This window comes from Panthera tigris, chromosome D1 (genome assembly GCF_018350195.1).
Source record: "Panthera tigris isolate Pti1 chromosome D1, P.tigris_Pti1_mat1.1, whole genome shotgun sequence".
NCBI classification, from domain to species: domain Eukaryota; kingdom Metazoa; phylum Chordata; class Mammalia; order Carnivora; family Felidae; genus Panthera; species Panthera tigris.
Window position 1 is genome coordinate 85,929,609 of NC_056669.1, and position 27,865 is coordinate 85,957,473.

The window sequence follows — 27,865 nt, forward strand, 5'->3', positions numbered from 1 at the left end:
CTTCGGCTCAGGTCGTGATCTTGCGGTCCGTGAGTTCGAGCCCCGCGTCAGGCTCTGTGCTGACTGCTCAGAGCCTGGAGCTTGTTTTGGATTCTGTGTCTCCCTCTCTCTCTGACCCTCCCCCATTCATGCTCTGTCTCTCTCTGTCTCAAAAATAAATAAACGTTAAAAAAAAGAAAAAGAAAACTTCTTCTTAAGCTGTCTTCACCTGCCCAGAGAGGCCAGCTCTTTTCCTGAAACACTTTTCCACCAGGAAAAGAATCATCTTCCCTTGCTGACCTATGGAAACAATTCTAAGAGCCCCAATTATAACAATGAATATTGATTGAGATTAACCAGGTATCAAACACTTTGCCAAAGGTTTTACATGCTGTATCTCATTCAATCCACTCAATAGCCTTGAGACAGATAACGATTATTAGCCCCATTCTACAGATGACAAAGTTGAGGTCTAAAAGGCTAATGCAGCAGCCAAGTGACAAATAGCTACTTAAGTGATTGAGCAGGTGCACAAGCCTAGATCTTTCTGACTCTGAAGTCTATGCTAAAACAACAATGCACTGCCTAAATACAGCTCCCAGGCAAGTATGGAGAGGGCCCATATTGAACACTTTTATTCTACGTTCTAGCTGAAATTTTACTACAATTAACAATAGCAGCCTGTGTCCCTGGTAAGCGTGCTGAGTGATTTACATGCCTGGTCTCATTTAATGCTTTCCAGCAGGTTTAAGTGGAATAAATAGGCTACCCTGACGCTAGAAATACTTTCTGCCTCTTCTTCAGAATTTTCTTTTCTCCTTTTCTCCTGTCTTTTTCCCTCTCTTTCTCTCTTCATCTCTGAGATGTCGAGTGCATTCTGGTTGCATTTTGACCTTGCCTCCAGCCTGGCCTAAATTGCAGACCTTGTCATGAAGAAGATAGTGAAGGGAAACATCTTTTCAGGTATCTTCTACTTTAGTGTGTGTGGGGGGGGGTGGTGCGGGGGTAGGGGGTGTTACAAGCGTCCCTCTCTGCTCTCCGTCTTCAGGACACCTCCCTGTGGACGGTGCCAGAACGGTGACCTCAGACCACAGCCTGAACGCTGATTACAAGTAATCCAGCTCCCGAGGTGATAGAGTGTCCTTTCTTAAAAAAGGAGATAAAAATAGCTAAGAAACAACACTTTCCTTAGTTCTCTGAAAGGTTGGCATCCTTCCAGGATAGACTTATGTACTTTTTGTACTTGGAGGAAAAAAAGAGATGGGATTTGATCCAAGAATGGTCCTACAAACGAGAGAAATATGGAGCGAGCAGCTGGAGCTGGGCAGCCAAGTGGTACCACCAGCTGCAGGCCCATTAATTAACATTCCCTGGTATGTAGCATCTCCAGTGACCTTGATCCTTGTTGAATTCACAGAGATAATTTTTACAGAGCCTCTACTTTTCTCGCTGCAGTGTATTTATCCAAGGAGTACCTTGCATATTTCCCCCCATATCTCCCAGCAGTAAATTTATTCTAATTGCAAAGAGATATAGCAAAAGCCTTATTGAACACTTGGCAGTTTATAGAGATTTATTTCTGAGGCTTAAGGGGGGGTTTTAGAGTGTGTGACTAGAGCAGGATTGAGGGGAGCTAGGGAAAGGAGCCCAAGAGAAAATGTAGATTTAATGGATCTATAAAATGACCCCTCTAGATAAATGCTTCTTCCAAAGATGCTTAAACAGCCTGACCCAAACCGGGGTCTGTGACAGCCAGTCTGACATGAGGTGTCTGAAGCATCGCATATTTCTCTATGGGTTTTCAGGTTTCCTTATGAAATTTGTTATTCCCCAGGCAGAGGTGGGAGAGGGGTGAATCTGTTTTCCAGAGGGAAGAAGTATATTTAACTAAAAATTTCCAAGTACTAGAGACTATGAAAAGAGGCAAAAATAAACTTCCGGCACCTGCCCTTAAAATCCCTCTGCTTGTGTCTGTCTAAGCTGCATTCCGAATTTTAAACGTAGGATCCTAGAAGGCAAATCACGAGAGCCTAGCAGGGGTTCTGTACTAGAAAGGACAGCCTTCGGAAACTTCCGGCCCGTAATGAGACGGGCGGACACTCTATCCTCTAATGGGGCCGTATGCTCACAATAGACTTTGCATGCACACACGACTGAACTTTTCCACGAAACCCTTCTAGGCTTTTGATCCCACGAGTGGCATTCATCTTTTTTTGCAGCTGTTTTGCAAGTTTTGCTGAGGATGAATTTTAGGACTTTCAACTGTTAGATTTGTTATATTATAAATCTACTCACTGTACTAAAATGAAGACATTTGTTCTGGAGGAAGAGGCAAGACAGGAAAGGGTACAAAGTAGACACTAGTGAGGAAGAGGGCTGGAAAGTCAGTGACTGGACACTTTAGCCAGAGTCTAAATGAGGAGTGGGTCAGAGGTTTATGATGTCCCCTGCATGTTTGCTTTTTTTTCTTTTTTTCCTTCAGGAATTGGCATAAGGAGACCTTGGGAACATCTTTTTTAAGTTTCTGGTTGTCAAGTTTAACACACAGGGGAAAAAAGCCATTTAACAAGTTGTTTTAAAGTTAATACCCAGAAGCACCTGGGTGGCTCAGTCAGTTAAGGATCCAACTTCGACTCAGGTCATGATCTCATGGTTCATGGGTTCAAGTCCTGATTCGGGCTCTGTGCTGATAGCTCAGAGCCTAGAGCCTGCTTCGGATTCTGTGTCTCCCTCTCTATCTGCCCCTCCCCCGCTCACACTCTGTCTGTCTCTCTCTCTCTCTCTCTCAAAAATAAATAAACATTAAAAATTTTAAAAAATAAAGTTAACACCCAAGTCAAGATGTATATACTATTGCTAATTTTCCCCCATAACCCCTCTCATGCTCTTAGAGATAACCACTATTGTGGCACTCATGGGGACCACTTCTTTGCTTTTTTAAGCAAAACACCAAGTGTGCATCTATATAGAATATAGTTTACTTTCATATCTTGGAAATTTATATAAATGGAATTAATGTATTGTTCTTTTGTATCTGGCTTCTTTTGCTCCATTATGTTTGTAAGAGCACCTTGTGTTGTATGGAGCTCTAGTCCATATTCATCATGGCATGATCATTGTGACAGAATATTTTTTATTTACTGAACTGTTACATGTATTGCTGATGGACAATGGGGTTATTTCCACTCTGGGGACATTGCTAACAAAGCTGCTGGGAGGGTTCATGTGCGTGTTTTCAGGCACACTTGAGAATTTGCTCGGCCTGCCTGGCTAATGTCAAAACAATCCAAGCTTGAATCGAGATTAGTCCTAGGTTTAATGGCAAAATGGACAGAATTTGTCATTTGTTCATTCATTCCATAAGCATGAACTAAAAACTTCTATTGACGGAATAGCAAACAGATGACACAGGCTACCTCTCCTCCCTTCTCTGCTCAGAGCAGACGTTACTAGTTCACCGGGGTGTTCTTTCCTATTGAGTCTGAAGTGGCTTCAGAATCATTTGCAACGTGGTCCTCAAGGCAGCCACTGTTAAGGATCAGAGATGGGGGTGTGATGGTTAATTTTTTGTCTCAACCCAGCTATGTGGTCAAACATTATTCCAGATGTTTCTGTGAAGGTTTTTTTTTTTTTTTTTTGGTTGAGATTATCTTTTTAGTTGAGATTTACTCAGTCAGTAGACTTTGTTTAGTCTTTTTATTCAGTAGACTTTGAGTGAAGTAGATTACCCTCCATAATGTAGGTGGGCCTCATCCAATCAGTTGAAGGCCTTATAGAAAGAAGACTGATTTCTCCTGAGGAAGAAGGAATTCTGCCAGAAGGCTGCCTTTGGATTCAAACTGCTCCTCTTCCCTGGGTCTCCCGCCAATGGGTTACCCCTGCAGGTTTTGGACTTGTTATTCTCTGCAATCAAGTGAGCCAATTCCTTAAAAATATAAAAATCTCTCTACGTCTCCCTCTCCCTCTGTCTCTCCCTCCCTCCCTCCCTCCTATTGGTTCTGTTTCTCTGAAGAACCCTGACTAATACAGGTGGCATGGTATTGACATAGGATGGTCTGATGGGAAAGGAACAGAAAGCCTTTCAAACTAATTTAAGTAAAAGGGATTTACTGTTGATAGAATAGAACCCCTTAGAATTAAGCATCAGGGAATACTTTTATTTTTATTTATTTATTTATTTATTTATTTTTTATTTATTTATTTTTTAATATATGAAATTTATTGTCAAATTGGTTTCCATACAACACCCAGTGCTCATCCTAAAAGGTGCCCTCCTCAATACCCATCACCCACCCTCCCCTCCCTCCCACCCCCCATCAACCCTCAGTTTGTTCTCAGTTTTTAACAGTCTCTTATGCTTTGGCTCTCTCCCACTCTAACCTCTTTTTTTTTTTTTTCCTTCCCCTCCCCCATGGGTTTCTGTTAAGTTTCTCAGGATCCACATAAGAGTGAAACCATATGGTATCTGTCTTTCTCTGTATGGCTTATTTCACTTAGCATCACACTCTCCAGTTCCATCCACGTTGCTACAAAAGGCCATATTTCATTCTTTCTCATTGCCACGTAGTATTCCATTGTGTATATAAACCACAATTTCTTTATCCATTCATCAGTTGATGGACATTTAGGCTCTTTCCATAATTTGGCTATTGTTGAGAGTGCTGCTATAAACATTGGGGTACAAGTGCCCCTATGCATCAGTACTCCTGTATCCCTTGGATAAATTCCTAGCAGTGCTATTGCTGGGTCATAGGGTAGGTCTATTTTTAATTTTCTGAGGAACCTCCACACTGCTTTCCAGAGCGGCTGCACCAATTTGCATTCCCACCAACAGTGCAAGAGGGTTCCCGTTTCTCCACATCCTCTCCAGCATCTATAGTCTCCTGATTTGTTCATTTTGGCCACTCTGACTGGCGTGAGGTGATATCTGAGTGTGGTTTTGATTTGTATTTCAGGGAATACTTTTAATATTTAGGATTATCCTCCTCAATATCAAATAATTATTGCACTATTTTTATCTGAGATATTTTCCAAAATAAAAATGTGAGTGTAGGGGCACCTGACTGGCTCAGTCAGTAAAACATGTAACTCTTGATCTCAGGGTCATGAGATCAAGCCCCACATTGGGTGCAGAGATTACTTAAATAATAAAACTTTTTTTAAAAAAAAACATGGTGAGTGTATATACAGTTTCTCCCCAGTCTCTGAGTGTCATCAGATGCTCTCAGCCAATGAGATCTAGAGTAAAGAAACCATTCTGACTTTTCTCAGCCAGTGAGTATTAATTAGCACTGTGGCTGCTTCCAGCCAATAAGCTGAACTCTTTACTACACTACCAGAGTTAGATGTGTCCTGTGATGTATACTGTTTTTTCTGCCCTGGCCTCCCTTTGTGCCATCACTTTTGTATTCTGGCAAACAAATTTGACCCAGGATGGCTGACCCAAAGGGTCTAGGTAATAATACGGGACCTACTGCAAAGGAATAAAAAGGAGAGTGTTGTGTTAGATGTTAGAATACAGGTTTTCCAGAGGCTGTAGACCCCCAAGTCATTGGATAAAGAAGCAGAGAGTTTAGCTCAGCAGATAAATAGGGATATAGATAGGAGTCCTTTGACTCATGACAGGTCAGTGAAGCTCGGAAGGATGGACCAACAAATACACGAATAAGAGCGGGGAGAAATTATGGAAGAGAGGATGATGGAAGACTAATGGCCAGCTGCAAAGCCTGTGTCATATCTCTATGGGGACTGTGCCACGTGGGCCTCTTCAGGCTGCTGCTAAATAGAAAGGGTGACGGCCAGACCTCTGCTCTGTGTCTGTGACTGTGCTGTCTGTGCTCTCTGCTTCTCCTCCTTCTCTGCCAGCTTCCCTACCATTCTCCTCTCTGGGGATCAGCCCCTCTGTAAGGCTCTCGGCTCCCACTGCTCCATCACTTACGCTTGGTTTGGCTTTGGGTGACTGTAGCAGGTGTTGTTGATGTACTGCCCAGGTTCTCTGGCCCATCCTGGCCCTGTTCACGGGCAGTAGTGGTAGACCATCTTTCATGGACTGGCAGCTCCCTGCCTCAAGCATCCACATCTCTATGCTCCTCAAAGAGTTGTTTTCTTGTACCAGGAAGCTTGCTGGGCTGCAGGAATGTGCAACCCCAAACAGTAGACATCAGGAGTCACTGCAGAAATGCCCCAGCCTTCTGGTTCTCCAGTGGAGCAGTTCTGAGGTGTGTCCCTCACAGTTTCTCAGGGCATCTCAAGCAGGATTAAACCACAATTTCCCATGGTCACAACCTGCTTGTTAATACACCTTATATGGGCTTTTCTCCCTTCTCTGCCTCACTTTCCCCACCCTCATTTGTACTTCCTTGAATAACCTCCCAGATAAACTTCCTGCACCAAAGTTTTTGTGTCAAGGTTGAATTTTGGAGGTCAGAGTTTTATGAGACCTTCCAGTGCCAAACTTTCTGACTCCTAGCCCTAACTCTTATTTTGTTGTTGTTGTTGTTGTTGTTGTTGTTTGTTTTTTTAAAGCAAGCTTCATGCCCAGCATGGAGCCAAACACAGGACTTGATTAATTACCTTGAGGGCAAGACCTGAACTGCGATCAAGAGTTGGACACTTAGGGGTGTCTGGGGAGCTCAGTCAGTTGCGGGTCCAACTCTTGATTTTGGCTTAGGTCATGGTATCTCAGTTCTTGGAATCTAGCCCCTCGTCAGGCTCTGCACTGACAGTATGGAGCCTGCTGGAGATTCTCTCTCTCCCTCTCTCTCTGCCCCTCCCCCACTCTCTCCCTTTCTCAAAATAATAAATAAACTTAAAAGAAAAGTCAGATGCTTAGCTAACTGAGCCACCCAGGCACCCCTCTTATACTCTTTAGTTCAAAATTTTGTAAGCAAATCTGACTTGTCCAGATCAAGGGCGACACATGTGTTCCTGGTTCGCCTAGCTATGGGGTAGGTGGGGAGGCAGTGAGCTTAGTGTTATTTAGGACATGAATGACATTTCTTGCACATTGACTTATCCATGCCACGTGTTGTGCTGGACAATGGGACACAGAGAACAAAACCCAATCTCTGTCCTTAAAGAGTTCTAGTTGGGAAGTAGACTTATAAATAATACTTATATCACCAAATGGTAAGTTCTATAACAGTGGGGGGGGGGAGGAGTAACAAGTGTTATGGAAGTAAAATAATTATGGGTTGGGGCATTGAAGGATGGGTTGAAGGTCATCAGGAGAAAGGGTTTAGAGAGGATGTCCTGGGTAGAGGGCAAGGTATGGAGCAATGAGAACACAGACTGCTCCCTGGCTGCTAGACAGTGTCTTACCTTAGCAGCTTCTCTTTGTGTTTTGTTTTCTTCCTGAGAGGAATGATGAGGCTTCATGGGACAACCCCAGATGCTCTGAGTTTAAGCCTTCTTTTATTTTCCACATCAACGGGGAAGGTTGAAGTTTTGAAATCAGGGAACATATCACTTTACAGTAGAGGGAGAAAAGTATTAGAGGATGGTGGAAAATGGAAAATTGGAGCACAGAGCCAGTGATAAGCAGTTAGTTTTATATGGTTCATGGTAACTGTTCCTGGAGTCATCAGGAGTAATATTTATAATCAGATAAGTTGATGCTTTCTTAAAAATTTTTTATGTTTATTTATGTTTGATAGAGACAGAATGTGAGTTGGGGAGGGGCAGAAAGAGAGGGAGACAGAATCTGAAGCAGGCTCCAGGCTCTGAGCTGTCAGCACGGAGCCTGACGTGAGGCTCAAACCCATAAACTGTGAAATTGTGACCTAAGCCGAAGTTGGACACTTAACCAACTGAGCCACCCAGGCGCCCCTATAATCAGATAAGTTGATGCTTTGGATGAGTGTCTATGTCTCTCCTGCTTCTGGAAAGCCAAATTACCTGTCTTCTGCAGACCTGTAAGAGACTGTCTTCACATGGAAGAGACCTGACAGTGAAGATGACATTGAAAATATTTAACCACCATATTGTAGATGCTAAACCAGTCAGAAGACACAGTTCCATAGACATCGGGATGGTTGGACAAAGTGTGTGCAGGCTGAACCCCAGCTCTATGTTGGGGACCATCAAACCTGACACTTGTTTGGCAGAAGAGGTTAAAGGGCTTACCCGAGACCATGTGCTGACAGGGCTAGGAGTGGGACCCAGGTCTCCTGCATTTACCCTCCAACCCTCTCCACTGCAGCCCCTGACCTCAAGGCCTAGGGGAGACAGGTGGAGGCCCTACTGGTTTATCCTAGACTTGACTCATACCCATGGCTGTCCATGGGCAGGATGTCTGATTCTCTAGAGATCCCAAGTGGAAAAAGCTTTTGTACCTCCACTCTGAGAATTACAGCTCTTACACTGTTTATGCTAGTGTTGAAAATTCTTTATCCACTGGTAAATGAACATCTACCATTTATGTAATTGAAAGCATAATTTATTTGCAAATAAAATATGTTACATAACATATGGCAAAGGATGCAGGGAAATAGCTTTTTTTTTTTTAATATTTATTTGTTTTTGAGAGAGAGAGAAAGAGCACAAGCAGGGGAGAGGCAGAAAGAGAAGGGGACAGACAGAGGATCCGAAGCGGGTTTTGTGCTGATAGCAGAGAACCCAATGCAGGGCTCAAACCCATGAACCACAAGATCATGACTTGAGCTGAAGTCAGACACGACTGACTGAGCCACCCAGGCACCCCTGGGAAATAGTATTTTTTAAATTTGCCTATCAGACTTGTTATGATGAGCACCAGGTGCTGTATGTAAGCGGTGAATCATGGGAATCTACCCCCAAAACCAAGAGCACGCTGTACACACTGTATGATAGCCAACTTGACAATAAATTATATTAAAAATAAATAAATAATAAATAAACATTGCCTATCAGATGTGCAATATGTCACTATTATTTTCCTTAAATCCACCTAATTCTGACTCCAAGTCCCCATCCTGCCAGACTCGTGAAAAAGGTAACTATCCACCTGCCTCTTTCCAATCCATGGGCTTGTACAGAAGTCCAGGGGTCTTATGCAACACCAGGGCTCGGCCTTATCATTATTATTCATTTGTTAAACAAATATTTATTGAACACATACCATGTGCCAAGCCTGACTTGGGGCTGATAAGTAGTGATGTACAAAAGAGATTAAATCCTTGCCCTCTCTGTTCCAGGCTGAGTAGTACTCTGTTCCTCACCTGGGGCCCAGGAGGCACTCATTGGCTATGCTGGGATTGGGCCTTGCTCATGTAGCCTCTCCCCACTGGATGCTGCCTATCTAGACACTGCCAGGAAGCAGGGAGAAGACACCCATCTTAGATGATTCTGCACTTTTTCCTGAAGGGGACCTCTTCTCCTAGACTCATCACTTCTCAAAGGCATCCTCCCTGAGCCCTCCCTCTCCAGACCACCCTTCATGGTGCTTCAAGGCACAAACATTTTTTTTAAGATAATAAATGTTACATTTATTTCTTGTTATAATACACATGTATCAGAATACTCAGAACAAAATTTACCATTTTAACCATTTTTTGTGTTCTATGGCTCTCCTGCTTAGTACCAAGGTGCATTTTACCCGAAGAGGCTGCATCCAATTTTGAGCTCGGCTCAAATTTTCCAGGCAAAGCATTGCAAAGCCTGGAAGTCAGTTTGAATGAAGGGAAAGGGAACCAATGTAATATTTCAGGCAACCAACCTGACATATAAACATCCCAACTGTCAAACCAAGCTACAGTGCTGACTTGTCCATGCTGAACGTTATACCACATTCTCACTATGTACATTTGGCCAACAACATGTGTGTGTGTGTGTGTGTGTGTGTGTGTGTGTGTGTGTGTGTGTGACTGTGTGTGCACATGCATGTGTCCCACAGCTGGGTCTCGAAAGACTCTTGAAGGACTCAGTGGTTTGGTCTAATACCAGATCACTTTCCATTCAGATTCCTGCTGCCTCTTCCTGATCTCCTGAGTAGGAGATCAACCTCCGCAGCACTTCAAACTAATGCCCACTGTCAGCTGAGAAAGTCCATGATAAACCCATGCTGGGTAAAGTATTTTCTGATCAACTCCTAAGGATCATTTGGGGATATCGACATTGTAACTGGGGACACTGAAAACTAAAAGGCTCCCAAGACACAGAAGAATGGATCCATAAGGATGGAATTTCATTCATTGTGACAGGACAAGATTTTTGGATGGAAGAATAGTTTTGTGTTTCACTCTCTTATAAGGATAATCTTGTGATTTTCATATGTTTATCCAGCATTAAAAAGGGAGGGGTGTTTTGCAGTGCTCTTCCTTGGCAATTTCATCTTCTGCAAATGGTATAAGCCATGGACTCTGATTTCCAATTTCTCCCTGAGTTCTGTTTTCATAAATCCAACTTCCACCAGGATATACTCATGGAATCTCAAATTCAATATGTATACTACCAAAACACCTCTTCCTGGTGTTTCTAGTTCTATTAATGGGGTTTTTCTCCCTGTCCTTTGTGTTTACAATCTTCAAATGATCTCTGGGTCTTTCCTTTCCTTGCTTCCCATATCTAGGTAATTAGAATATTCTACAGATGTGATCTCCATAAGATCTCTCAATGTATTCCTTTCCATCTCCTCCTCCATCAGCCTCCTCATCCTGGATCTCCTGAGGTTTTACCTGGACTATTGCAGTAACTTCGAAGTTGGTTTCTTCACATTGGTGTCTGGTCACTCCTATGATGGTCTAGATTAACCTTCCTAGTTATGTTTTCAATCATATTACTAGATGGTGACGACTGCATTTTATTCCTTTTTATATCCCAGTGCCTTTACCTAGTAGGTGCCCAATAAAGGCTGGATTGAATTTATGTTGTTTCCAGTGGCTTTCAACTCCCTCTATTTAACAGAAGGGGTTATCATTTAACTAAGCTAACTGCTTCTCTGCAAATATTCACTATACTCTAATACCCACACTTTTGGTACTTTCTTTTCCATTTGGGATGTACATCTATTAAAATTCTGGTCATTCTTCTTTATCTTTTAAAAAAAATTTTTTAATGTGTATTTATTTTTGAGAGAGACAGAGACAGAATGCGAGTGGGTTAGGAGCAGAGAGAGAGAGAGACAGAGAATCCGAAGCAAGGTCTAGGCTCTGAGCTTTCCGCACAGAGCCCGATGTGGGGCTTGAACTCACAAGCTGTGAGATCATGACCTGAGCCGAAGTCGGACGCTCAACTGACTGAACCACCCAGGCACCCTTCTTCATCTTTTTTATATCAAAAAATTTTTTAATGAGAAGCATATATTACTTTTTAATATAAAAAGCCCTCAACATTTTAAATTTAGTATGTTTGAAATATTTCATGATAAAATGTATTTGAATCCTCCCCATCTAGACTATTATTTAGACATTTAAAATTGTAGTTATGGGGTTTATTATTGTTTTCTTTTTTAAGTTTATTTATTTATTTTTAATTTTTTTGATGTTTATTTTTGAGAGAGAGAGAGCATGTGGGGGGGGGGGGGGAGGCAGAGAGAGAGGGAGATACAGAATCTGAAGCAGGCTCCAGGCTCTGAGCTGTCAGCACAGAGCCTGAAGTGGAGCTCAAACCCATGAGCTGTGAGATCATGACCTGAGCTGAAGTTGGACACTCAACCGACTGAGACACCCAGCACCCCAGTTTATTTATTTATTTTGAGAGAAAGCAAGCATGAATGGGAGACGGACAGAGAGAGAATCAAAAGCAGGCTCCATGCACTGTCAGTGTGGAGCCTGATGTGGGGCTTGATCTCATGAGCTGAAATCAAGAGTCTACACTTAATTGACTAAACCACTCTGGTACCCCTATATGCTACTATTTTTTACATTTTTCTTGCATTTGAGATTTTCATAATAAAAATTTTAAAGATACTTACCAAGTATGTATAAGAAAATAATAATATTTATAATTTCAGGTGGAAAAAAGAAGCATGTAGTAATTGTTAGTGATGGTCACTGATAGTTCCCATTCTCCTTCCTAAGCACTTCCTTGGAGTTATGTGTGGTCCTTTGTGCTTCACTCTCTTATAAGGATAATCTTGTGATTTTCACATGTGTATCCAGCATTAAAAAGGGAGGGGTGTTTTGCAGCGCTTGCTGCAAGCAAGCGTGACTTGCTTTGGTCAAGTAAGTGTGATGGGAATACTGTGTGTAACTTCTAGATGGAAGCCCTGAACAGCCACAGTATGACTCATCATATTTATTTTCCCCTGTTACAGGTTCTGACAATGTGCCAGATGGTCAAAACTCCATTAGCCTGAGTCCCTGAGTAAGTATGACATGGAGCAGAGGCTCTGCTGACCTAAGATGGATGTGTAGCATAAGTGGGAAAGAAACTTTTGTTCTTCTAAGCCACTGATGTTTGGGGGTTGTTTATTGCTGCAGCATAAGCTAGCCAATTCTGGCTGATACAAAGCAGGAGGTAGCTTCAGGCATTGTAGATAACCAGGTACTCTGAAGGCCTTATAACCACAAAAGAACTGAATCATTTTTTTTAATGTCTATTTATTTTTGAGAGAAAGGGACAGAGTGCGAGCGGGGGAGGGGCAGAGAGAGAGGGAGACACAGAATCTGAAGCAGGGTCCAGGCCCTGAGCTGTCAGCACAGAGCCCGACATGGGGCTCAAACCCACGAACTGTGAGATCATGACCTGAGTTGAAGGTGATCACTCAACTGCCCGAGCCACCCAAGCACCCCAGAATTGAATCATTTTTTAAATACATTGCTGGGCATGTCGGTAGTGAGGGAATTGTCTAAGGACAGCTCTTCTCCCAAAAAATGCTTTGAAACCAGAACTCGGAGTCAGAGTGCTAGGAAAATAAGAAATTTGGGTTGTTCTGAGAGCCAGTGCAAATTAGTAGCAGTGTTAGAAGCTCTAAAGCATCACAAGATGGGGAAGCCAAGAATCTGAGACTTCTGCATTAGGCCAGGACACCCCAAAAGGGGCAGAAGGTCTCAGGTTGGTATTTTCCCACTACCCCCCCCAAAAAAGCAGAAACAAATGCTCACAATAGGAAGGCCATTAAGATCCATGTTTGAGTTCAAATCTGAGATCACCAAGCCCAGAAGGAGGTAGTCCACTGAGAGAGAGAGAGTTGGCAGAAAAACAAACATCCAGTCTGACCCCAAGAACTTCAACTACTGGAATTCTCAGATATAGGATATATTTTTTAATTTACAAAAATGGCCAAAGCAATGATTTAAGTGTTAAGCACCACTGCAAAAATGTTTTTAATTTTAACTTATTTACTTGTCATAACAGTTCTATGAAGCAAGTATTACTATTATCATCCCCATTTTACTTTATTTTTTTAAAGAATAATACTTATTTTGTTAGATTTATTTATTTATTTATTTATTTATGTATTTATTTTTGAGAGAGACACAAAGAGAGCACAGGGGAGGGGCAGAGAGAGAGGGTGACAGAGGATGCGAAATGGGCTCTGTGCTGACAGCAGAGGGCCCTATATGGGGCTCAAACTCCCGAGCTGTGAGATCATCACCTGAGCCAAAGTCAGGTGCTTAAGGAACTGAGCCACCCAGGCACCCTAGTCACCCCCATTTTATAAATGAAAAAGCTGAGGCACAGAGAGATTAAGTAAATTGTCCCAGGTCAACATTTCTTAAGTGGTAATGCTACGATTTGGATTTAGGTAGTTTGATTCTAGAGTCTGCAGTCTTCACCACTACGTTTTGCTGCCTTTCTAACGTAGAATTGGAGCATACGAAGAATTTAAAGAAATAAGGGGTGGGGGGAGGGGAATACCAAAGATAAGCAAGCAACAAAGGACCCTCAGGGATGACCAGGTAGATTTGAAGAAGAATAAAAGAACCCGTAGAAATGAAAATAAAATGGTTGAAAGTAAACATTTGATGAACATGTTAAATGTCTGAAGAGGTAATTAGTGAATTGAAGAACTGTCTGCAGAAAATATCCAGAAGGTGGCATGGGAAAGAAGGGAATGGAAAGTATGAACGGGAAGGTTATGGAAGATAAAAGGTTATGGAAGATAAAATGGGAATGTCTAATACATATTTAATTGGAGTTTTGGAAGAAGAGGATAGAAAAAATGGAAGGCCTAATATGTGAAGTAATAGTAGTTGAGAATTTTTCAGAACTGATGAAAAGACCTAAATCCACAGATATAGGAAATAGCATATCCCTAGCATGATAAATTAAGAAGAAGTTTATGTCTTAAACATGTTTGGAGAACACCAAAGACAATGAGAAAATCTCCAAAGCAGCTTGGGAGAAAAGAAACAATCACCTACAAAGGACTGACCCAGACTGTTAGTGGACATACCAATAACAGCAGTAAATGCAAGGAGACAGTGGAATAATATATTCAAAGTGTTGAACGGAAATAACTGTCCACTGTATATCCAGAAAAGCTAAGGTTCATGAATGTGAATAAAATGAAGACAATTTCAGATGAACAAAATCTAGCAGAACTTTACTAAAAGAACTCACCTCATACCCATCCTTTAAGATTCTTCTCAAATGTTATTTGTTGCATTGGTGGTATAGCAGTGAGCACAGCAGCTGCCTTTCAAATGTTATTTCTTCCATGGAGCTCTGGCCTAATTCCCCTCTTTTGAATTTTAGTAGCATTTTATTTGATCCTTTCTCATGATGCTTATCAAATTCACAGATGGAGATTATACGTGCCTTTTCTTAAGAGCTCCCCCCACCGCCCCCACCACTGCTCTTACCCTCTCTCGTTAAAGGCCCCTGGAACACTTTGGTGTCTAACTCACCGTAACTTTTTGCATAGTTCCTATCATAATACATTCATGTAATAGGTGTTTAATAAGTATTTGTTGAGGCCTACTGGTCAGTCTTTTCCAGTGTTTCATAAACTACCAGTTTACAAAGGTGTTCCCTTCCACGGGGGTGGTATGGCCAAACCCTCTTCAAAAATGCTGCATAGAGGACCATATCTCCCTCCTGGAGATCCATGGTTTAATTTGTTTTACTCACCAGTTCCTCAAATCATTTGATTATAGAACAACTTCTTCTACTCTTTACTCCATGAATATTGTGAGAGACTGGTGTTTTTAAGAATACATTTATGGGGTGCCTGGGTGGCTCAGTCGGTTAGGCGTCCGACTTCAGCTCAGGTCACGATCTCGCAGGCCGTGAGTTTGAGCCCCGCGTCAGGCTCTGGGCTGATGGCTCAGAGCCTGGAGCCTGCTTCCGATCCTGTGTCTCCCTCTCTCTCTGCCCCTCCCCCGTTCATGCTCTGTCTCTCTCTGTCTCAAAAATAAATAAAACGTTAAAAAAAAAAAAAAAAGAACACATTTACTACAGAAGACAATGACTTATTTGAGTGTCCAAGCCAGAGAGTCAACATTTTGGATCCTAGCTCTATTAACAACTAACCACCTAATTAGGTTTTTAAAAAATATTTTATTTATTTTTGAGAGCTCAAGTGGGGAAGGGACAGTGAGAGGGGAACAGAGGGTCTGAAGGGGGCTCTGTGTTGACAGCAGCAAGCCCAATGTGGGGCTCAGACTCACAAATCATGAGATCATGACTTGAGCCAGAGTTAGATGATCAACCGACTAAGCCACCCAGGTGCCCACCACATAATTAGTTTTAAGTCATGTGTCCCCTGGCTCCTTATTTGTGACACATCATAAGCAGGCAGCCCCTTCAAACTCTCAAGTTCCATGAATTAAAGGGCATTGTGTCTTCCAGTCAATCAGTCAGTCATTCTACACATATTAAATTCCTCCTGAGTGGCAGTGTGCAAAATACTGTGCATATAATGGTGAGTAGATTGGCATGCTTTCATTTTGCTACCAGTGGAGAATGATTTCCTAGAGCAATTGGAACATTGTTCTTTGACTTCCAGAGTCAAATTTCTTCTTGTTAAAAATTGAGCATTTACCATCTCATTTATTATGTGTATCAGGTTGTGGAATGAATGTTTAGAATCTAGGGGCACCTGGGTGGCTTGGTCGGTTAAGCGTCCGACTTCAGCTCAGGTCATGATCTCACGGTCTGTGAGTTCGAGCCCCGCGTCGGGCTCTGAGTTGACAGCTCAGAGCCTGGAGCCTGTTTCAGATTCTGTGTCTCCCTCTCTCTCTGCTCCTCCCCTGTTCATGCTCTGTCTCTCTCTGTCTCAAAAATAAATGTTAAAAAAAAAAATTTTAGAATCTAAATTTATGGTCTATCTAGACTTATGATTCTATTTTGCCCAAGAGCTACATTGTAAGAATGAAAAATTTAACATCATCGGGGTGCTTGGGTGGGTCAGTCAGTTGAGCATCGGCTCAGGTCATGATCTCATGGTTCGTGGGTTTGAGCCCCTCATCGGGCTCACTGCTGTCAGCGTGTAGCCCGCTTTGGATCCTCTGCCCCCCACCCCTCCCCGGCTATCTCTGCCCCTCCCCTGAGCACTCTCTCTCTTTCTCTCTCTCTCAAAAATAAATAAACTTAAAAAAAATTCAACATGATCACTTAAGTGATCTTTACATTTTCATCTGCAACTCTAAGTTTGCATCTTTAACTGTCTTTGTAAAAGTACAATCCTCTGTAGTTTAAAAGGGAAATTCTAGGGGCACCTGGGTGGCTCCGACTTCAGCTCAGGTCATGATCTCACGGTCCGTGAGTTCGAGCCCTGCATCAGGCTCTGTGCTGACAGCTCAGAGCCTGGAGCCTGCTTTGGATTCTGTGTCTCCCTCTCTCTCTGCCCCTCCCCTGCTCATGCTCTGTCTCTCTCTGTCTCAAAACTAAATAAAAACATTTAAAAAATAAATAAATAAATAAAAATAAAAGGGAAATTCTAGTGATATGGCAGCTACTGAACACTATTTTGTTCTAAGCATTCACATGTATTATCTCATTTAATCCTTACAACAACCACAAGACCCAAGTGCTAGTACTATTCCCATCTTACAGAGGTTCAATAACTTACTCATAGTCATACAGCTGGTGAAGCTGGATTTTGACTCAATGCAATATGGATCTTGAGTCTGTGCTCTGAACTCTAATATTAAACTACCACTATTCTTCAGATATTGTCCAGAAGGTTTTCTGCTGGGAATTTAAGGGTTAGCATCTCTGAAAGGCTGAACAATCATGTGAGATTTTTAAATGTCTAACTCCAGCCAGGTAGTATAGTGAAGAGGTAATGAAAAATTAAAAGCTTTTTCTTTCTTGGCTAGGCACTAATCTTTGTGGTTATGAATATATCCATGTGCCAGAGAATTGCACTTTAGATAATAAGTTAACATAAAATTGTTGGTACAGTTCAAACCTGACAGCTCTGTGTGTCTGATGTGTTCTCTGAAAGTAACTTTAAAGATAAGACTTTACTCTCAAATCTGAAATAGGTTCTTTAAACATTTCCAACACCATCTGGTATTTATGGAATTGTTTCAATTATATGGAGAAAAACTATAGTGCTAGGAGTAGAGGAATACTTTAATCATAAAATATTGTATTGTCAGAAAAGAAGCAAAATATAATCAAAGAAATGTGAACCAAGCACTGTCAGTGAGAATTCTTGGCATTTAATTTTAGAAGCCATCTTGCATGGAAATGAATAAAATATAAACACAGTACTTTATCTAGGATATGGCAAGAAACTTCAAGATTGTAATGTGCATTAAGATAACATTCCAAACGTATCCTTTCAAGTTTTCAGCCAAGAATTTGTTTTTACAATTTCTTTGCATTTGGTAAATGGCTAGACTCTACTTGAGATATCAGTTTTCATGCTTATGGTCTCAATCCCATTGTGTGTAACTATTAACTTACTGTATGACCTTGACAAACTCACTCTCCTCCACCCCAACCCAGATGAAGGAGGTGGATCTCTTAGGCCCCTTCTGATTTTAAAATTCTGTGGCTCTAGCCTATGGATTATGACATAAACAACATAAAAAGTGCTTGCTAAAGGGATTGGATTTTAAAAATTTGGGCTACTTAAGCATCTTTAAGTGATCAACCTTAGAGCCAGTTATAAAGAGAATATAAACCATGGCAGCCAGTGCCTATCAGTGATTTACTTGGTTCTTGTGCTGGTTAGCAGCTACTGTGCTTGTTTCAAAACACCATGCACCTTCTGTGGTTCATAGAGACAGTCTGTTCATGTGCTTCCTTGGCTCCTCAACATGAATGGGGTCTGAGAGAGTCTGGGCAAAAGAAGTGATCACAACTGCCATGGTCCATGAGATGACCTTTAACACTCTCCTAGGCTGCAGGAAGGTGTGGACCCTGTGGTACACTGCCAAGATTCTCCCTCGAGACTGAGCTGCTTACCCCCCTAGCTACTTTGAGTGTTGACAAAGCTGCTGACAGTTCTTTAGCTCAGACCCTCTCAGGAGATAGCCTTTGCATGAAGAGAGCTGCTTTGCCCAAAGCCACCCCACTTCGGGCCAACCTACATCTAAAGACTGCAGATTCCATGAAGAGGCTGGTTAATGGCGAACCCTCTGCCCCAGTGAGGTCCAACTCTTAAGGAGCCATGTCAGAGCCTGAGCTCCCACAGTGTGGGCTGAGGTCTTTATTGCAACATCGGGGGCATGATAGTGCAGCTTCTCCTGTGGCCCACAGATGTCGCCCCTGAGCACTCTTCAGTTAACTTCCTGCCCCAGATATCTCTTTCTCAGAGTCCACTTCTGGGGATCCAGACCTGCCACAGAAACTTATGGACCTGAGTTCAAACTGGGGCTCTGCTTATTTAAACGCTGTGTCCTGGGGTAAATTTCCTTTTTAGTAAAATGGACATAATAATAACTATTTCACAGCATTGCTTATTCTAAGGAAATGAGGAAATGCACAAATGAGTCTAAAGCACATAGGAAATGATTAGTACCAATAATTAAACATTTATTGAGCCCTTATATGTCATGGTATGTACTTCACCACCACAAACTCCATGAGAATAATATCCCTATTTTACAAATGAGAAAACTGAGGTACAAAAATGTTAAACAATGTCTCCAACATCACACAGCTAATAAAACAGTCAAGAATTCAAGTCCAGGCAGCTGGACTGTAGAACCAGCACTCATAGATAAAACCCTACAGCTTCCCATTGCTAAACGAAAAATTTTAAAGTATTTGGGTGATGACAAATAAAAACCCAATAATGTCACCTGATTCCAGAGGAACTTTAAAGCAAAGCAATTGTAAAAGAAAAATTTTACAAATAATTTTGGTATCCCTATTGTTTATATTTTTGTGTTGCTATAGATTATGCTTATTTATGCTTCAGATCAACACTTTTTCATCAGGAGAGTAAATGAAACAGTTGGAAGGTAGGGGCTCCTACCTTGTGATGTGACAGTAGTTGATCTGTGAGATCATTTATTTTTGTTGTTTGTTTCTATTTTAATGAAATGGGAACTGAATTTCTATTTTACTGAAAATATACTAAATACAAGGTGAAAAAATAAAGCAATGACATGTTTCACTATTAGGTAGTAATTTTGTATACTAATAGGGTTTTGGTTATATCATATTACCTAGGATTTTAAATATCTCCCTCCCTCTGTCATTGGGAAGTGCATTGTAATGGGGGAGGGGGCACTCTGGCAAAGGCCTCTGCCATGCCCTTCCTGACCCCTCACTTACAGTCTACCCTTGTGTTCACTTCAGACTAGTCTGTTATTATCCAATGGAAGGCCTTTGTTTCACATTTCACTTCTAACCTAAACACATTTATGCCATAATTTTTATCTTAGGGGATAATGTGTTAGCAATGCTTGTTTGGACCCCTGTTATACTTTTAAGGTCAGGGATGTCTGTTTTACTCTTTAAGGCACAATCTGTTAAAGATTTTATGATTTGCAAACAAAGTGGTTTTTCATCTTCTGCTTTTAGATAACTAAGGTATAAGAGAGATCCTTCTACACCAGATACATTAAACATCTAAATAATTTATAGCTCCAGGTATGTTTGCCAGACTAGCATAACTGAATAAAGTCAACAGATTAAATGTTCCCTTGGCAATCAGTAAGGGTATGAGATACAGCACCTGGGCTGCCCCATTGGGTCTCGTTATTAAATCACAAGCAAGAGCTCAGAATCCCAGGGTCCCAGGTGACAGGTAGGAGCTGACTTTGGAGGATGGAGTCATCGCAGTCATTAACAATGACTTAGGAAGAGGGACTCTCTTAGAACAATTGAGATAGAGAAAGAGAAGGAGGGAGGGAGGGAGGAGGAGGAAAGACAGACAAAGAGAGGGGTGTTGGGGACAGACTATATGTTTCAGTGAGGAATATTCTAGTTATTTATATGTCACTAAATTGGGAATTCATCAACATAATAGTGTGTATTTGTGCAATCTCAGAGAAAAAGTTAAAAAGAGTTAGGGAATATTTTGTATATGTAACCACTATCACTATCAAGGTCAGAGCAAGAACTTGCTAGAAAAATAGACAATATTTCCCTCTTTCTAATTTTTTAGAAAGGTTTTGACCAGCACCTGGTCAAACGTCTCTTTGCCTAGAGAAGGGACGTTTGGTCTACAGAGCTGATGGCAGCAAGAGAAACATCAGAGCACAGGATCCGGGGAGTTACTTGTAATCTCCGGTCTAATTCTTGAGGGTTTTAAGTGTCAGAGACCAGTCACCTCATCTTTAACAAAGGGAATTTATTAACCAAAATATATTTTTAAATTTGCACATCTAATGATGGGAGAGTTCAGATGATCTGTGAAAAGTTGGGGTGAGGGAGTAGCAAGCTACATTTAGTCAGTAGAAATCCTATTTTTAGATCATATTCATTGCACCCAGTGGACAAAAAGGGTCCCATTCAAAAATAAATAAATACCTCTCTCCTCTCTAAATGTCTCATGGGAATTGTATGTGCTATAAGGAAAATATGAAAGGCAGAACTGTGCTTATACTTTTTTTTTTAAAGTTTATTTACTTTTGAGAGATAGCATGAGAGTGAGGTAGGGGCAGAGGGAGAGGAAAGAGAGGATCCAAAGTGGGGTCTGTGCTGACAGCAGCAAGCCGATGCAGGGCTCAAACCCACAAACCGCGAGATTGTGACCTGAGTTGAAGTCAGACACTTAACTGACTGAGGGACCCAGGTGCCCCTATGCTTATACTTCTTAACTATTGTCAGCACAGCTTATCTGGAGATGAGTGGGATAAGAAAAAGAAAAAAACAAACATTCCAGGTGTATTGTATACTGTTGGCTTTAGTAATCACTAGACTTCTGGTTCTATGATAGCTCCTTTGGGGTGGTTTAAGAATTGGAAGGAGAGGGGAGAAGGGTGTGTGTGTGTGTGTGTGTGTGTGTGTGTGTGTATGATGATTTAGAGCTCCTAACCTACAAAATATCTGAATTTAAGGTAAAACCATTAAATCAGGTTCATTGCTGAATCCTCACAGGGCACACTAACCTTTTCATTTTCATTTAGGAAGAAAGGGTGGAAGAGAAGCTTCCCATGCCTGGTATATAAATATGGCCTTGAAAATGTCCACAGACGTGTTATTGTCTTGTTGAGTCTGCAGCCAGGAAGGCAGAAATCTCTGCAGCAAAGCAGGTGTGAACGTCCCCCTATTTCAGAGGCAGCTCTCTTTGAAGCTGGAAAATCAAGGACGCTGGTACCTTCAAGGAAACAAGGATATAATTATCACAACCCCCAACTGGCCAGTGACCTTCCATTCCTCAGGCCACCCTACTCCCTTCACTGGCCCGGGCCCAGGTCCTCACAGACTCAGAGCTCTGTGTCCCAGACCGCTAAGACCGAGGAACAACCCCCTCACGCACCCTTTGAAAGCATTCTTAATCTCTCTCTACTGCACTGCTCTTTCAGACATAAATCCGCCAGCCCAGGGGGCCTCTGAACCCCCCACGGAGGGAGGCCCATTCAGGCCCAGTGGAGTCTGAACAGCTTAGGGGTAGAATTTATGCTTCCTCTCACCTGTGCCATCTGTCTGTGGCCCCTACTCTAGTCTGCTTTTGAAGGTTTGAACGTGACCCCCCAGCTTTTTGCCAAGTCTGCCATCATCACCTCAGTCACAGAAGCAGACTTCTCAAGGCCATTGGAAGCTAATAACAGTGACTCTCAACTTCATTATTATACTTGAAATGTTGAAAGCAGAAGCCTAATAAAATGAGCTCAGAAAAAACAAACCAAGCTATAAATTATCATGTGAAAAGAGTGGCTGAAGAACTCATCTCCTCGGAATACCTAAGGACTGTTTCTCAGCTACAGCAACAATCTGGTATTTGGTTTCCTTCCCTTCACTGTGCAAAAGCCTTGGCTGTGTTCTCTTAGCACAGATTCTTTTCTGCTTCTATGAGTCGACTGTCCAGAATCAGGAGTTACATAACACTCCCCACCCAACTCCTTCACACACACACACACACACACACACACACACACACACTCCCTACCCAGGCTTGGCCCACTGAATTGTAATAATTCTTTTTGACCATAAGGAATTTATCCTACATTATCACCAATCAGTACTCATTGCAATTATTTATTTTAAGATAAGAGTAAAAGTTCACTTCCTTAACTTCATAAAGACTATTTATGCTAAACTGATGTATTTAATGAAAAAACACCAGAAGCATTATTCCCTGTAAAATTAGAAGCAACTTAGGGATGCCCCTATCACTGTTACTATTATACAATGTTTTGGAAATTCTAGACCTTTTCAGGGGATATTTAGCAATATCTGGAACCATTTTGTCATCACAACTTTGGGAACTGGAGTGCTATTGGCATCTGGTGGGTAGAGGGGAGGAATGCTGCTAAATATTCTGCAAGGCCCAGGAAAGCCCCCACAACAGAGAATTCTCCAGCCCAAAGTGTCAATAGTGCTGAGGGTAAGGGACCTTGCTCTATACAATGCAACAAAACGTGAAACATAAATCAGAGAAAAAAGTTTAAAAAATAACTAATTTTTATTATCATTAATTGCAAAGAACATGTATCACCTAGAAAAGCAAACCAAAAATACTGAACTATGCATTATTAAAGTTCATAAAATAGTAAATAATGCAGCTGGCTAAAAATTTTTTCAATTCTGTGAGAGACTTAAGAGTCTTTCATTTTCCTGCAGGTTTATTTATCTATTCTACAAAAATTTCCTGAGAACAAAAGGGTTGGTTTTATAAAAGAACACTTAAGAGATATAAGATGACTTTTACACTTTAAAACATGGAAGAGACTAAGAAATTTTAAAAACCAAGTCTATTAACACTGTAAGACAATATTATAGGAAACCCAAGTGGACATATCTTCCCAAACTATAAGCTAGACTGGAAACTTTTTAAAAAAGATTTGTTTAAAGTATGAAAACATTATTTGGGGGTAGTAAACACACACACACACACACACACACACACACACACACACACACAAATACTCCTTTTAGCAGATAAAAACTTCCTCAGTATTTTTCAATGAGGGTAGTACTCTAATGCATCATTGGAAATCTAAATAGTCCATCACAATACATAATTACAGTCCAGTAGATGAAGCTTCTTGAGGGGACAGCCCATATCTTATTCGTCTTTCTATCTCCATAACTGACACCTACCAAGAACCCAATGTTTATGAATTAATGAAATAAATAAAAACATTAACAGTGAGAGATGGTCTTTGAACTCACTATTCAAAAAGTTAACATAGAGCTACTGCAATTGTAATTAAGGATCTAAGAACCCACATCTGAAAGGCTGAATGAATGCTCAAGATTTTAATAGGAACTTTTTGCCTCATGTTGCAATTATAAAAAAGTACAGGCTAAAAATAGGATGAGTGAAGTGGAATCAACCAGCAATGTTTTACTAAGAACAGTAAACTCCATTTTTAAATGTTGAAGACTTGAAAGAACCTATTAATATCTATATGCACATAACCTAAGTCTCAGTGATTTCCTTGATCTTTTGTTCATTTTCATGACAAGCCTTCAGAACTTGGGAGGAAGGGAGGGAGGAGAGAAATAAAGGAAGGCCAGGTGGAAAGTCACAATCAGGAAATAATCAAAAGCTTTTGCTTTATCCCTTCCATCCAATCTCACAGGCTCTCCTGAGAACCTTTCCTCCTGAATGTTTAATAACATTAATTCCACAGTTTCAAAGGATTGAAAACCCAACAATCCACTTTAATATAAGGTCATCCAAAATGCTCTATTCGGATAGATTCAGGGTCCAGGAAGCCTCAGACAAGTTCACCAGAGAACATATTCCAGTATGTTCTCTTGTTCTGTTTGATATAAATTTCAAAGGTTAGGGATGAGAAAAATCACAATGAGCACTTGCTATGTGCCAGACATCTTCCTAAAGAACTTTTCATACATCTTCCTGGCCAACCCTCACTACAGCCCTCCAGATGAGAAGACTGATGTAGTGGAGGTAAGACAAGAGGGCCAGGCCACCCATAAACTGGCAAAGTCAGCTGCACGTGCCAGCCCCCAAATCTAGACTTATAAGTACCACACTGCAGGTATCTCCAGAACATGATATTTCTCTCAATTGCCCATTTTTCATGGATTAGTCATAAAATTTTCAGGTCAGCAAGCATTAGTGGGAAAGTATTAGCACACAAAGGGAGACAGGGAACAGTCTTTGTCTAGCACACAAAGGGAGTACATGAAACAGTCTTTGTCTAGAGGACATGCTATCTTCTTGGAGAGACATGATAGGGAGCAGGCAGTGAATAATACTAACTGTAGAGAATGCTAACGGACAGTTCAAACACGGGTCAGAGTGGATGGTATAGCCAATAAACATGTGGATGACCGAGAAGCGGAAAAAGAAAACACCAGATGGCATTGTTAGGGAAAGTCTTATTGAAGCCCTGAGGATTTGATAGGACTCTCCCAGGATTTGGACAGGTTGCTCAGGTCACTTTCTGCCCACCTAGGCTGCCAGACCAATGGTGGCCAGGCATGGGTCTGTTCAGGATGCAGAGCATGGAGCAGAGCTTGACCAAGAGACAGGACCCAGGGTGGCCCCCAAACCAGAAGCCAGGAAGACCATCCTGAAGTGGAAGCACTAGGCCAAAGGCAGGAAGCAGGAGCAAGGCAAAAGGGAGGAACTAGAGAGCTCAGACCAAAGTCAGGGACTTGGGGAGAAAGGCAGAAATGAAATCTGGAGAGCCTTCCTAAGCTTCTTCATCCCAAAGGCAGACACTCCTAATGGGACGTAGACCCCCAGCTATGAGTGGGGAGCATGCTGTGAAGGATGTTGAGGAGGGCTGGAGAGGAATGAGTGTGTGAGTATGGTCTGGGGGATTAAGAAAGAGCCGGCCAGTCTAGAATGGAGGGTGAATTTGTGGGGAATAGTATCAACGGGATAGGCAAGATGAGACCAGCTGAGAGACGAGAGGACCAAGGGCAACAGCTTATCAAGATACATAGGCAGATCTACAGTTCGATGGACAAGTATACATTCACATGATCAATATGACTGTTTGGGACTGGTTAAGTCCTATTTCTTATTCCATCACCTGCCAAATTGTGAATCTCAGCTCTGCCACTTACCAGCTGTGTGACCTTGGGGAAATTACCTAACTTCTCTGTGCCTCCATGTTCTCATCTTTAAGATGAGCATAATAATAGTGTCTACCTTCTAGGGTCATTGTGAGGACTGAACAGGTTCATATATGTCACCTGTACAGCACGGGGCCTGGCATGTGCAAGTGTAATGTGAGGGATTGCTGTCTATCATTCCTTCCCCATATCCCCATATTCACCATTGTAGATTGAGGACTCACAATAGAGGGGGGCATAGAGGGAATGGGGGGAGGGTATCTCACAGTCATATCTTCTCTTAATCACATGAATTATAAATGCATCTTTTGGAAAGTGCTCAGCTCCTGAATATCTTCCCTGTGTCCAGAATAGTACAGAGAAAGCCATCATGTTTGCTATAAAGACTGTACCTTGAGGGGCACTTGGGTGGCTCAGTTGGTTGAGTGTCTGACTCTTGATTTTTGCTCAGGTCATGATCCCAGGGTTGTAGGATTGAGCCCTGAATCAGGCTCTCCGATGAGGTTGGAGCCTGCTTGGGAGTCTCTCTCTCTCTCTGTCTCTTTCTCTCTGCCCCTCCCCCTGCTCTCTCTCTCTCTTAAAAAAAAAAAAAAAAAAAGACTGTACCTTTATAACAGCTTTGGATTTCAGTATCCCTGCCTGGCCTTCCCCCTCACCGTCAGTGGTATTCTGGGCTGATGTCTAAGTAAGCAAGTTCCTTTCTGAAATTCTAACAATTATAAGTGCTGGCTCAGGGCCTCCACCATGCTTTCCATGTGATGCACATATTTCAGTGTTATTTGTGCATTATTGTAAGAACAATGAAGACAAGGAATAAAAAGAAGATGAAAGAGAAGGAAAGAAATAAAGCAAGAGAAATTATTTCCTTGTACTTGACTGTCCTTTTCTAGCATCTCAAGGCTTTCTGCCATTACTCGAATTAGAAAAAAGCCAAGGGAAGAAACATTTATTGAAATCAGCTGCAAGCCCAGCACAGTCCTGTGTATTTCACACACTCCAAAAGGTTAAGCCTCTTGCTTGTACTCACTCAACTATGAAGTGGGAGAGCCTGGCTCTAGATCAGGTCCACATTTAATTCATGGAGCAGCTGTATAGGCAGACTCTGTCCTAGGAACTAGGTATACTACAGTGAAGAAAATGGGCAAAAATCCCTGCTCTTGTGGAACTTAAAGTCTGGTGGGGAGACGTGATAAACCAGGTAAGTAAGTAAAATATGAAGTGTTTTAGAGGCGCCTTGGTGGCTCAGTCGGTTAAGCGTCTGACTTCGGCTCAGGCCATAATCTCACGGTTCATGAGTTCGAGCCCCGTGTCAGGCTCTGCGCTGACAATTCAGAGCCTGGAGCCTGCTTTGGATTCTGGGTCTCCCTCTCTCTGCCCCTCCCCTGCTCATCTCTCTCTCTCTCTCAAAAATAAATAAACATTAACAAAATTATTTAAAAATGTATAAAGTGTTTTAGACAGTAATAAGCATTAAGGAGGAAAAAATAAAATGGGAGAGGGGGTAGGTTGGGACGGGGAGAGGGCAGTTTCAGAAATGATGGTGAGGGAAGGTCACAACTGAGCAAAGATAGGAAGGAAGTAATAACGCCACCAGATACACTTGTGTGTATCTGGGGCAAGAATCTTCCTGACACAGGTAAGAGCCAGAGCAGAGGCTTTGAGGCGGGTGTGTGCTTGTCATGGTATTGGAAGAACAGCCAGGAGCCCAGTGTGACAGAAGTGGGGTGAATGAGGAGGAGAGCAGGAGGGAAAGCTGGCAAGTAAGGGGGCTGGAGCACCTATGTCTCAGAACCCTTAGTAAGGACTCTTTTTAGGGGGATGGGCTGCAGCTGGCAGGTGTGGACATGATTTGACTTGTACACCTGAATAGCTTTGTCTTCCTGCTGTGTTGAAAATAGCCTGAAGGGACAAGGATAGAACAATGAAGAGGATATTGTAATAATCAGGTAGGAGGTAAAGGTTAAGACCAAGGGATAGCAACAAGGGTAGTTAAAAAGGGTCAAATTGACTTGGATATATTTGGAAGGTACAGCCAATAGGATTTCTTAGCAAATTGGGCAGGCATGAGAAGAAAAACGAGGCAAAACAAACAAACAAAAAACCAGGAGACAAGAGGGACCCCAATGTCTTTGGCTCCAGTAAGTGAAAATGGAATTATCTCTACCTGAGATGGGCATGTTCAAGATGCCTGTTCAACATCCAGGAGTGAAGAAATCTAGGCTGCAGGTAGAAATCGGTCTCAAAAATAGGTCTCAAAGCCCATGCTCTAGCTAATATCTTATGAACATGGCATTTGGGAACTTGTATCTATTTTGTATGGGGGTGGGAGGAATAGATTTCCAGAAGTAACAAGAATGAAAAACCAAATTAGACAATCTCAAAACCTAGTTTA

At 41.8% G+C, this 27,865-nt stretch overlaps 1 long non-coding RNA gene across 9 annotated transcripts in view; it reads left to right on the forward strand.

Annotated features, from left to right (window-relative positions):
• Positions 1-27,865, forward strand: part of LOC102950983 — an 88,310-nt gene that overhangs the window by 37,223 nt on the left and 23,222 nt on the right. For 8 of the 9 annotated variants that reach the window (XR_006208089.1, XR_006208090.1, XR_006208087.1 and 5 more), the window contains one exon: positions 12,212-12,261. This is a non-coding gene — a long non-coding RNA (uncharacterized LOC102950983). Of the gene's footprint in view, positions 1-12,211; positions 12,262-21,380; positions 22,100-27,865 lie in introns of those variants that run through there. The other variant, XR_006208093.1, reaches the window with a different exon arrangement.